Source organism: Cylas formicarius, unplaced genomic scaffold (genome assembly GCF_029955315.1).
Source record: "Cylas formicarius isolate icCylForm1 unplaced genomic scaffold, icCylForm1.1 PGA_scaffold_3__17_contigs__length_32017465, whole genome shotgun sequence".
Classification (NCBI taxonomy): domain Eukaryota; kingdom Metazoa; phylum Arthropoda; class Insecta; order Coleoptera; family Brentidae; genus Cylas; species Cylas formicarius.
In genome coordinates, this window is record NW_026844326.1 from 2,938,394 (window position 1) to 2,952,804 (window position 14,411).

Sequence of the window (14,411 nt, forward strand, 5' to 3'; positions counted from 1 at the left end):
GACAGTACGTTCTTGTGACTCATCCCGATCAGTCCTTCGCTCTCGGTAGTTAACTCAGTAATAATAACTTATTGTCTCTCTAAACCTACTAGGGATTCTACAAATTTTCTTATACTTCAATAAATTCACATCGGGTTGCGCTTATCTGTAATTCAGCTCTATCAAAATTATTTCAACTCGCAACAATAAAATTAGGTGTTCGATCTAACTTCAAACGGTAAAGCTTATTGTCGCTATCTAAAATTAACTGGACTTTAAAGGACATATTTACTGGCGAATCATCAGCATAGAAATATTTCTGTTAATATTTAATCTCACCACAAAGCTATTAAGTGCAAAAAGTCAAGAAAAGAGATGCAGATGCGAGATTCATATTGGCATATCACAAAATTTTCCGATAAAATTATATGACAAATTTGGTATATACTTGCCCTTGTTCCAATTTCAAGCAGCTACTATCATCTAATAAACTTCATGCGAAATTAAGATGTTTGCTATCAACGTCAGATTTCAGAGTAACAAGCTTAAGTTTGAAAACGTTCAATACTCAAATATATCAGTAATCTCGAGGTCAAAAATATTAATTCGATTTGCAAAATACAATAAAAACTGCTTCAATTTTCACAAGTAATCGACCGGGATTTCGCACACTTGTGTTGGGCTGTGTCGTCTTCAGTTTGATATTAATGACAAAACAAAAATGCAGTTCTACAAGATGTTTAAATATCCAAGACGATTGCTTATGTTTTCATTGTTATGGTGGGTTATCTCAGTATTTTTTTAAATACATGGTAAAGCAGAAACTTTGAATGTTTCAGATACTCTTTACATTTTATACTCCCTGTATCGTAATGAGATTATCAAAACGGAATCTGAATATTTTTTTAAATAGACATTTATTTTGAAATTTTCGAAAATGTACTTGTTTTCTAACTTAATTTTATTAAAGTCAAAAATATTTTTAGTATTATTGATATGCTTACCATTTTATTACAGAAAAATATGAATAGAATGCAAAATATAATAAATTCAAAATAAAAAACTGCCAGATAATTTTCGCATAATTCACGAATTCTTCTTTGGGAATTTACGATGATAATTTTGTTGAATGCAGAATAAAGAATTCAGTGCCGCACTCGAATTTTTAAATAAAGTGTAACTTTTAAGATACAGACCAAATGAAACACCATTAACAATTCAATATACGCTTTCTAACAATATTAAATAGTTAAGAAATTGTTTTCTCTAAATTTTTTAACAATTTACACTTTTTTGTATTCTGCAGTTTGCATTTTTGGCGGTAATAACAATAATAATGTTCTAAGTGGAATAGATTTAAGATAGAAGTAGTAGAAATATATTCTCTAAAATATCAAAATGTAAGTTTATTTTAGGTAAAACGTTTAGAAAGTTGGACATTTTAAAAAAAGCGTGTAAAACCCTCAATCAGGTTTTTAAAAAACATTCAGCGCGTTCCATAGAAAGTTAGCTCTATCCCTAATATTGACTGAAATACGCACTATTTTCGTCTTTTAGAGTGTTAAATAGCAAAACGTATTACTAAAGCAATTTTCGAAAAATATCAACTGATATCAATAAAACATTATTATTAAACATCGACAACCGAAAAAGGATACAAATTTAGAATTCTATTCAAAACAAAACCATACAACGATTTAAATTCGTAAAGAAACTGAAAACATTATTGATAATCTGAGTCTAAAAATTAATAGTATCGCTTATAGCATTAAAGTGGTGTGTGGATTTTTAAATCTAAGGGCTATTATGGTAGCATATTTTGCAAATTTCGTAATAAGATGTCGAATAATATTCTGGGGAGGGAGAGCTCATACTACATGTGTACAAAACCTTCAATAAACCGACGCATTTCTTGAAATATAATTTTTAAACGAGAAATTAAAATATATACTGGTTAAAATTGAGCCCTATAGCATCAATGAATTTTTGATTGGCTGTTTAAACATTTTTGCTTAGTTTTCCTTTATGACGTTATTACACATTGGTGAATGCGTTTCAAATATAATTTGTAGATGTATCAAATTTGTTTTATTATTATTATTATTGTTATTATTATTATTATTATTATTATTATTATTATTGTTATTATTATTATTATTATTATTATTATTATTATTATTATTATTATTATTAGTATTAGTATTAACTTTTAATCAATATTAATAGTATTTTAAATTTTATTATTGGAGGGATTACAAATACTGTTGAAAGCGTAAAGTATGGCTTTACCTGATTTCAAGTCAGTTTCTGTCTAGTGTGGATTTCCCGTGAATATTTTGTTCTACATTATTACATCCATGCTACACTCTACATTATTATAAAAAAATGAAATACTTTACGGAAAGTATATATGTTGCGTTTTTAGAGCAGCAACAACATTTTTATAATTTTAATAATGATAATAATGATCAAAAAACTTTATTATAATATATAAATTATTTCAACTAATTTCAAATCATCCGAAACGATTGTCAACAACGCATCAAAATCGACAAACTCACCGAAAACTGAACACCAGAAAGGATCCAAGCGCGAAAGGAAAACCAAAAGGCAATCGAATATCTCCAAGGACGCGGCGAACCATCAAAATCCGGACATCGTCTACAGAAGGTGCACCAGGTCCGTCCGTTCGTTCCGACACTATAACACGTCTAAAACGCCTCGTAGAGGGTCTAGCAATACTCTAACATCGTCACAGTCTCGCAATCATCATCATGGCGATTTTCGGTACTCCCCTAAAACTCGTAGGACCACTTTTTATTTGGCTGGCAAATTCATAGGTACAACCTGTGCAAATGTGTGCGTGAGCAGGGCAGTCGGAGGGGGAAGGGGATCGCCGGTCATACCCCCCTCTTTGGTGCAGCGGCGGCGGTGACCTGAGTTGCCAAATTTTTCGTTACTGGACTTCACCGGAATTTAATGACGCTTTAGTATTTTTATAAGATTTGATATATTTTTTAAAGTATTAAAAAAAAATTATCAAGCAAAATAACGCGGTGCAGTCAAAAATGTTAAATTTTTCGAATCCTCATTGGGTAAACATTTTAGTTTACTTTTAAAGGTACGCATTTTTAAAGTTTCAAATTTCTCGAACCCGCCAGAAATCAACACCGATATCATCTTGAAACTTTTTTTAAATCTGTAATATAAATAATAAAATATATGTTTAGAATCATCACCACGTTAAAAGTAAATCTACAAAAATAAGCAAATGAAAGTTGTCCCTAAAACGCTTATATTGTGCGGTATCTGATTTCATAAGTTTACCCTTACACATATTGCAGAAATTGAGTAATGAATCTAATTCATCTTTACAGAATAATTTAATAATTTATATAAAAGACAGACCAACTTATGTAATGTAAAATTATAATATGATTTATATAAAATACAGTCCAACCTATATAATTAAAATTGTAAATCAACAACAAATATTACATAAATCTTAGTCTTTTTATTTTTGACATTTTCTTTTCCATTTTATTGGAGAGAGTAATTGATATTAAGGTCCTTAGAGTAATAATTAACACTAAAGTCTATTTTGCGAATCACTTCAATGTTCTCACTGTACCCGTTTACAGAAACAGATTTATTTCTACATTTTTTTGCAAATTTTTCTGCAACGGTGTACAGCGTCTTCCAGTAATTGTTTGTGTTAAAACATCGTATTGGTGCGTTTAAACATTAAAAGTCGTTACCAGATAATATTATTTTTACTACGGGGTGAATTAAAAAAATAAAAAGAAAAAATTATTTCTGTTCTTTTTTCTCAATTTTTTCAAAACCAATTCATTTTTTATTATGCTATGCCCACATTAATCAAAACTATCCTAAATGATCCCTATAAATATTTTTCTAATAAACAACTGAACAAAATTAATATCATTTACTGCCATTGAATTTATTAGTGATGTTTTTTCAAAAATGTACCCAGAAACTAACGCTCGTAGAAAAAGTATAGTATGCAACACGTTTGGTAAACTTTTTAAGTCACTCGTTGCAATAAACTCGTGTCCCAAATGCTATTTCCCGCACTGGTTGCATAATATACTATTTTATCAATGTAATTCATCAAAAATTATCTTTTTGTACGCCTTTCTCTAAATTAAGCACGGATCTTGCATACAAAATAGTATATTATGCAACAATCGAACGTGTTGCATACTATACTCTTTCTAGGACCGTTGGTTTTTGGGTATATTTTCGTAAAACAACACGAATACATTCACTGACATGACCGTCGGAATTGACAAACGTCAAAATTCAAAGCGTGGGAAATATCTCTGAAAACATCCGATTGCTCCCAAATCCGTGCGGTAAAATCCCGGAAATGTCCGAAGTGGCTCGCATTCATGGGAAACGAAACTGACGTGGTAAACTGACGCTTCCCGCACGCTAGATCGGTGGGTAATTAGGTATTTTACAGACGGGAGTAGAAAAAGTGTAGTTTTACGACGTCAGTTTCGTTACTCACAGCTGCGAGTTACTTCGGACATTTCGGATCGGATGTTTTCGGAAATATTACGTACAACTTGAATTTTGGCGTTTGTCAATTCTGAATGTACTAGCGTTGTTTTGCAAAAATCTATCCAAGCTAATGCAGTTTACCACAATTGCTGCATAATGTTCTATTTCGGTAAACTGCTACACACCAAGTAAAACCATATATACAAAGGTTTTATTTCTTAAACTTAATAAACTGAAGAGATTTGAATGCATAAAACTTACATAAAGCAAAAATTAATTTATTAACAACTGGTGTAAAATCAAAACCTTATTACTCTGTCATTACAATGTGATAAATAAGGTCACAACGCAACACAGTAACGATTCAAAAAAACAAAAGGTCAGAACTCCTACGTATATAGAAGCGTTCCACCTCACGTTCCTGCAGAAGGTCTGGAAAAAATGAGCCTTAAGCTCTAAATGCGAAGGAAATACGAGCTCCAACCAGTTTGGTATCAGTTCTGCAATGGGTCTGTGAGAGGTACTGATTGGAATACAAGTTTTAAAACAGAACTGTCATGAACACCACAACTAAACGTCTTTTAAGAACAACATTAAAGCGTACACTTGGATCGACAACAGGATGTACGTATTTGATCAGAATTGAAGTGATGGAATAGGGGAAGTGTGTGATATGTAGCAAGAAACCGGAGAAAAAAATGGAAAGATCACGTAGGCTGAATGATCGGTTAGTTAGGATTCCAAAAGAGAAAAAACTAAATACACCGCGACTACCTGGACGACCACCTATAAGATGTATGAAATCGAAGAAGAAGAAAAAAACTGTCGTGACATCAACAATTTATTTTTATGCTTTATGTATTACCAAAAGCCTTCGATCGTACTAAACATTAACAAACATAATTAAATACTTGTATACATTCTAAAAAAGACAGAAGTATCAGAACGCATCAGATGCACAAATATTTTATACTAGACATCTTATTAAAATAACATATTGAAATGTGAAGAAGCATCTGACAATGATGTATTGTCTTCAATTAAAAGTAACAGCGAAAAATTTATGATAATCAACAGAAACAAACATTCATAAAGAAAAACTGCGGACCTGGATGGTATTATTATAAATTAAAAATATAATATACAACAGTTAATTCCGGAAGGAAAATTTGAGGGAAAAGGGCCGTGCAGCGAAAACAAATATCATGAGCTCAAAATATTAGATAGTGGACTGGAATAAAATAGATTGGAGACAGAAACAGATATAAATTTGGAGATATGGTCACCATTATTCGATAATATCGATAAAACAGTTAACGAAGAAGAAACTGATAAAGCATTTAAGTTAAAAAAATTAAAAATTAATTCAACATTAGCGCTGATAAATTTTGCTTTAGATAAAAATGATCAGCACGGTGTTGTCTTCTACATAATGAATGAAATGTGTGTTTGCTATCAAAAATATGATTGCTAAGGTCCCAGTGCCAGTTCCTATACAATTGCTGTGATAATTGTTCAAAGAAACTTGCACTGGCTACTGCAATACAATTTACAAAACTCCTCTATTATTCTTGCGTTGGTGGTTGATGAATCGGTTTTGTTTGGTATGTACACATGCCCTGGGTAATGGGTTAATGGATGTTGTTTTGTGCATTTGTATCGATACGTTGTGTAATAATTTTGGCTGAAATAACTACAACCAAACTATGACAAAATCATCAACCGGAAATAAGTGCAAAGTAGTGTTTTATACTTTTTGGCAATAACAAAAATAAAATTTAGGATAACTTTAGACATAAAATTTAAACCCCATTTATCAAACTGCATGACTTTTTTATTTTACGTAGAAAATGCTGCCCCATTGCTTTTCCTTTGCTTCATATCGACCTATGTGCTGTGAATTGTAATCTTAAAAATTCATTTATGATTGATACCTTAATTTCCAGAATTTTTGTTATATACATTCTACTATTATACATATATTACAAAAAATATATTTTCTTATTTATTCTTTGCTGCAAATTAAAAAAAAATTGTTCGCGTGGCAAGGTTGTCAAAAATTATAATAAAATAATAAATCCCTGGGCTCCTCTACCATCTACGCCTTTGCCCGTCCGCAATACAGTTAAGCGAAAATCAAGATTTGCAACATGCAACTTCTGCAAATAGAGAGAGACTTGCTAGAGAGCGAGCGAGAGAGAGGCTCCTTGCCGAAATTAAGGCGAACCCTACAACTATATCTCTGTCTCTCTCCGTGAAAAAAGGGGTCTTCGGACCGTAAGAAATTTCGTCTCTCTTCTCGTTCTTCTTCTGGTTTTATGCTTCGACTATTTTAAAGGTCAAGATACTCGAAAATTGAAGCCCTCGGTTCGATTTGTTTGCGCGTAGGACGGAGACCCCGCGTATCCGCTTGCCTGGTCTCATTCACATCGTCTGGTCCTACTTAAATGAAATGTCGTTGAAACCTATCACTTTAAGGGAAAAAAATGTATATATCTGAATGGAATGGGTATACACGTACTTAAAAGTACTTATTGATGTAAATAAACTTAATCAGTATTTTACAATTCTGCTTAAATAAGCAACAACCCGATTAACTATTACAATAACAATTTGTAATGCTATATTCGAAATTTCAAAATTTTTAAACTTAAAACTTATGACCAAAAACAAACTTTTTCATGTATGTGGTCTAATGTTTAGTAGCTATTTCCATAAAGGTTGGAATTCCGTGCACTTGGAAAGACCGTCAAATTGTTGTGCTATTTTCCTATCTCCTTTGGTTTAAACAATTTTAAAGGACATGTTTAGTAATAAATAAACAATTGAAAAGCTTTGGAAAAATATGGTTTTAAATGCTTTAAACATCTAATACACCAGACGACTTTCATAGGACATACACTTTTATAACTGGTACATTGAAAAATTCCTAATTTAAAAAGTTTATTTCTTTTTTGGGATAAATATTGCTTTACGAATCTTAGTATGTTTAACAGAAATAATTTAAGTGATTGCTTTATGAACAGTTTACATTTAATGAGAGAGGAGTCTTCCAAGACAGGTTTGGAGTAAATATTTGACTTGGGGTTTTAGGCAATTGTACTTTTTTTTAAAGTCACTAAAATCTCAAAGATATCTAGACTGAAGCCTTTTATTGAAAATTTACCTTTTAATAGAATACACAATGCTTGCTTTCATCAAAATGGTGCTTCCAGTCACATTTTCTTGAAATTGTCTAGATATCTAGATGAAAACCGAGGCGAAAACTGGATGGGTACGATTAGGTGGCCGGCCGGATCACCCGACCTGATATCAATAAACTTTTTTTAATAGGCAACATTAATGAAAAGGTGTATAAAAGCCACCCCAAAATGAGGCCGCTTGGGTTCTAATACGAATGGACAACATTTTGAGATAAAAATATGTAATGTAATTTTATTTTACCAAAATAGTTAAACACCTATATTGGATTTTTTTTTATTTTATTATTGGTTTCTGTCAATGTTTGTTTGCTTTTTTTCGGAAAGAGTCCCACTCGGTGTCCCCACGATTTAAATTTAGTTTGACATTTAAATTTAAATCGCAAATATTTAAAAAATTATTGGAGATCCATAAAAACGCTTTATTGTAAAAATTATTGTAAATTGAACATAGAATAAAAAAAGTGGTACTTTTAGGAGATCTCTTGGACGTTTTTGGGGAAAACTACTACAGTGCAATTTACAGTGGTCTTCCGGTAAAATACAAAGCATGTTTTTTTTTCACTATTATCAAATGGGCTTCTTTAAAAAATATTTTTCTCCTATTTAAGATAATAAAGAATATTTTCTATTTGGATTTACCCGCAAAATACGAAAATCGGAAACTATTCAGGGAGTTTTATTTAAACTTCCAAAGAGTTTCCGTTTCTTTGAGTTCTATAAATGCTTATACATTTCTTTTCGAATTATTTCGATCATCTATTGATTCCCAGCTGTGTCAGCGACGATGTTCGTCATTTCAAATTCTGTTCTGTTTTCACTAAGCAGTTTCCAAGAGATTGAACATTACTGTGCAGGTAATGCCTGGATTTCATATCATATCACATCACAATCATAGCTGAAGAACAAAAACATTGTTGGGGAAGAAAACATTCTGATTGAAATAATAAATATATTATCAGACAAACATATAAACTAATTGAAATAATAACGATATTATCAGACAAACATGTCAAAGTATTGGAGAACCTATTCAACTAATTAGAGGAAACAGGAAATTTGTAGAACACAGGATTATTAGCCGGATGCATCATGTGTTGAAGGGAAGCTCTTTTCTCCATGTGTTTGTTTATTGAGAGAAGTAGTTGATTTTTGATTTCAATATGTTTTCGATATCGTGATAACATGATAAACTAATGGAAATTTTAAGATCATATAATACCAAAGATTAAGATTGAAGATTACCGTTTAACGTCTATTCGGAGGTGACATTCAGGAAAGCTTTAGAATGATATAAATAAATTGGCAATGAATGCATTAACCAAGTGTGTTACCCTGGTGATTTGGTTATTCTAGAAGATAATGCTGAAGCACTGCAACGTCCAATGAACTGAGAAACAACAGCATGTGCGGAATCTGGGATAAAACGGCACACACAGATAAAAAAACGACGGTTATAAGCAAACACCAGAACGGAATAATTGAAATTAACGTTAATGAAACAGGGCTGGAAAAGAAAAGAAAAATTACTTACAGAATAAAATCATCCAAAATTTGTGATAGCTTAGTAATTCGCACATGAATCATACGACAAATAAGGAGGATGATTAAGATAACTGAGCTTATGCACTTCATGAAAGAAAGGAGAAAACAATATTTTCGCCACTTTATGAGAAAACAAAAATAACTCTTATCATCGAAGGCAAGATCAATAACAAGAGTTCAGGAAGAAGACTCAACTCATGGCTTAAGAACCCACAAGAATGGGCCAATATCACCTCCATAGAATTATTTCCAGCAGCAACTAATAAGATTAAATGGGTTACCCATTAATATATATATATATATATATATATATATATATATATATATATATATATATATATATATATATATATGATATTGTCACGTATTGATTCACGGATGGAAAAATGTGATGACACTATATTCCGGGATATCATCCGTTCGCTCGTTGAACTCTGACTGGAATCCTGCAGACATTTCGCCAAAATCTCACTTGGCATCTTCAATGCTCGCGCTCCGAAGTGTTCGAAGTGTTTCCGGAGCGCAAGCATTGAAGATGCCAAGTGAGATTTTGGCGAAACGTCTGCAGGATTCCAGTCGGATGCAAGATTTGCAGGATTCCAGTCGGAGTTCAACGAGCGAACGGATGATATCCCGGAATATAGTGTCATCACATATATATATATATATATATATATATATATATATATATATATATATATATATATATATATATATATATATATATATATGTATATATGTATATATATATATATATATATATATATATATATATATATATATATATATATATATATATATATATATATATATATATAACGTGCTTAAAGGGACTTTAAGAAGAGCAAGGGGTTTTTAACACTCTCATAATTATGAAGTTCAACTTGCTGTTCTTTTTGTCTTCTTTCCATAGATTTTCCATTATTATCTAAGCCTCAGCTATTTTTGTCCCTTCCATTTATCTCTTCAACTTCCTCACATTTCTGTTACTACAATTCATTTTAACTTTTTGCTGTTTCTATTTGAACTTTTCTGTTTAAACAAGAGTATGTTCTTCTCTTCCCTCTCGTCTTCTAGCGTTGTACTTAGTCATTTTATAAAACTTTCTTTTTCTACGAGTATGACGTTTGCTTTTGAAACACCGTAAACCAAAAAAATTATATAAAACAAAATGGCGCTCTACCCGGGACGGGCGGCACTTGCGAAAATGTATAACCATAGTTTTCTCTTTCGTTGTAATACGCAGCGAGCTGCGAGCCGCCCCTAATGAAAGTGAAAAACCCAAGGGCAAGCCGCCCACTCCTCCGCTTCGTCGTTTCCCCTTGCGTACTCCCCGTCTCCGCCTCCCGGCGTCGTCGCTACGCACTTTTCCCTCATTTTCTTTGCATTTTCCGGGCTAGCGTACCGCGCCGCTTAGTTTTAAAACTTAAATTTCGTAGGCACAAGAAGAAGAATGTCTTAGTTACGACAAGGACGACGACCACCCCCCAAAAATCGATATAGCTAGAGAGAAGAGGGCGAACTACATTTTAAAATACCCCCGAGCCCGCGCGGGGGCGGCGAGGGACGGCGAATTAGCGTGGAGGAGCAGCTGCGCGCGGAAAAATTCCAAATTAAAAAAATCTTCGGAGGCTTCAACGAGTATTTGATGTTTTGGGGGTTCTCTACTATGTCATTTTGATTTTTTTTTCTGAGTCTGTTTTGGAGCTATTCTTTGAAATTGAGAGCAACTTTAGATACAGATATTTTTTAGTTTAAATGCATAGAATGTTTCAAGAAAAACTTCTTTTATAATGAACGTTTGTCCCATTCTGTGGGAATTCCCGCCAACACTATCACGCGTCTGTTAAGCTGATACCCCCTCTTTACTCGGAATCTTGTTTTTAATTCACGTCTTTTTAAACCAAATAGGGAATTTCAAAATTCCAAACCACATACTGCTTGCACTTGCCTCCACACAGTCTAGGCCTTAACCCAACACCCATTTATGGGTAGGTAGATCAGAGAAATGAATGCTAACCGACTTTATTTGGCACAAGCGGAATGAGTGTTTACTAAAAGAGTGACTTAAAAGTTTACCAAACGTGTTGCATATACACTTTTTCTGCGATCGTTACTTTTTGGGTACATTTTCGCAAAAAAACACGAATACATTCACTGACATGACCGTCAGAAATGACAAAGGTCAAAATTCAAGGCGTGGGAAATATCTCCGTTAACATCCGATTGCTGCCAAACCCGTGCGGTAATATCCCGGAAATGTCCCAAATGACTTGGATCTGTGGGAAAAGAAATTGACGCGGTAAAATGACGCTTTCTGCAGACTAGATCCCTGTATTTTGAATTTTCGTTTAATAATTTTGAATGGCCAGTTTAAGATTTCCTTATTTTGTTGTTAAACTGTTCAATTTAATTGGCTCTTGGGACAAATGAGCAAGAAAAATAAATATACGTTTTTTATATTATGAATTGCATTTACGCTTCTTAGGAATTTTCGTTAGCACTGTCGTACATTATTGAATAGAAATTCTTATTATTGAACAATTAAATGGTTAGATAATGAATTTTTGATTAAGAAGAAGAAGAAAAGTGACTAGATCTACATTAGATGATGTATATTGCACATACAAGGGTAACGCTTTCACTTATTAGTAGGTAATCTGCAATTGGTTAGTTTTGGTTAGTTAATTGGTAGGAGAAGGGGACATGGACATTAAGATGAAAATGGGAAAGTTTATACTAGAATGTACTAGCAAACAAAGCTCTGAATATCATCAAGAACAAGCAGGAAGATGATACCCATTTCTAAGGAAGTCTCTACCCAAAAATGGACGTGCTGGAATGCTGCCTCAACAGTCAAAGTGATAGATTGCCGATGGAACCCTCGCTTACAAAGAGACGAGTAGGCACGGTAACTAATTAGTGTTCTGTAAAGTGTTGACTGTAAAAACGGATGAAACTTTCACGATTCGAGAACTTTAAATAACACGGAAACTTAAAGTATAAGGTATGGATTAAAATATCTTTTTTATGGAGCATTTGTGATTTCATGTTTTGGTTTTGAAACATACATATTGATGTTAGAGGTGTAAGTTAAGATTTATTTAGACAGGAAATCTATGCTTCCATAAAAACAGAAGATTTCTACTTCTACTTTATTCTTTTCTACCACGCTGCTGCGGATTTATAACTATATTTTTTTTAAATATTTCGAGCACGCTCTATAATAGGCAAAAATTGTAAATACGAAAATTGTAGCCCTCAACAACAACATACGCACCCTGTACATAATCGAAGAAATTCCTGGAATAATAGTTAACAGTTCAGAATTTTTTCGGATTCGATAAACAGTTTTTGAGATCTTTTTTTCTTTAATCCAAACAAAGAAAAATACTTCTCAATTTCCCATCCTTTCCAGTTTCAATAGTTTCCGGCAATAAATTGCAAAAATTCATCAACCGACGCAGTGTTGGTAAATTTTTCAAATTAGCTCTCCAAAATTTTTTTAATACAAATATTATAAATTCAGGAGATTTTCATTGTCAGTGTCAGAATCTAATAATTGCCGCAGAAAATGCAGCTTCAAATATTTCTTTTCTAGTTCTTTTTAGGTCTTCTCTTTACCAACATTACCTTTATTCACCAAATATGTAGAGGGTGCTTGTTAAACCCTAAAATATCGCTATATTATACTTTTGTTAGTTTTATTTTTTGGAAAATTATGAGAGATGATCTCTAAGTACATTAAATACATTGTAATACATTAACCTCCACAAAAAATTGGCAGCGCACCGAATATCTGCAATGCTTTTTACAGAACAAATAATATTTTTTATTTTCTTGATTTCTAACCGACGGTACCCATTGGCCTCCTTAGAGATGACCCATGCGACCTAACCTCTGATTAAAAGTGTTATTTTTTCCATCACATAAGAAACTCGTTGCATTTTAATCTATTCGATATTTTTTGTTATTATTTATTTTGACCTAAAAAGGTTAATAAGACATTTCTTCACAGCGAAATAAAAATTGATTCTAGTGGTTTTTTATTTATATTCGCCAATCTTGCCACTAATAGTTATTTGTGGCAGTCAAAATAAACAGAATGCGTTTCACAGATGACCTTAGAACAATTAAAACATGCTAATGCGAGACAGTGTTGGGTTCGACCGAAGAATTAAAGGAGCTTGCTTACAATTTTGGCATTCTTTTGGGCTTGTTTATTCGAAATATTAAATAAAAGTATTTAAGCTAAGGTGAAAGAGATTTTCCATACTTTTGTCATGGCGACTATAAACTTTTAAAAAAATTCCAAACATGAGACCTATAAATCGAAATGCATGAAAATATTTCCTTTTGTGGGGTCTCTATTGAATTTATGTGCAAGGACATTATTCAATATAACAGCGTTAGTTTTCAAATTGTAGTTGCATTGGTTGCTCTGGTTGTTTCCTACGACTCTAAATTTCGACCTATTGTTATCAGCATTGCTGCCTCAACCTATTTTTTATCAATATATATAGCGTTAATTTTAAAACCTTTCACAGGAAAAAGCTTAAAATTCTTTTTCATCCAATTCAAAAAACAAAAAATATTAAGGTAGATCCAGATCATCTCCGACATGATTAAATCCGACAACCTCCCTGCAGACCTATCTATCTATGTCCATCTGGAACATACTTCGCATGTAACGGACAAATATCAACAAATATTAGGAACCTATGGGTTCCCCCACTTTCATCAAAATCCGAAACAAACTGCCAGGAATCTCGCAAATAATTTTTGAAATAACAAGACTCCTTTGCTTTCAGACATTATTAGGCAGTCTATAGAAAACCGACTCATGATGGTCGATAACAATTCCTTAGTTTTTGGACCTACTCCCTAATGTTTTAACGAAAAATTAAAACATCTCACAGTAGTTCTCCTCTCAAACAATACACAAATTAAAGTACTACTGCAGTACTTCTGTATGTTAAATTTCACCGAACAAGCCTCAAAATTACGAAAAAACATATAATCAAAACTAGATTCTCTACTACACTATATTTCTTGGAAAGAGTACATCGGAGAAACAATCAGTTTATCCGTTTCTGAACAACATCGCGATAAAAGATACCAGATTTTGTAAGACAAGACCAAAATACCTGCATCTAGCAC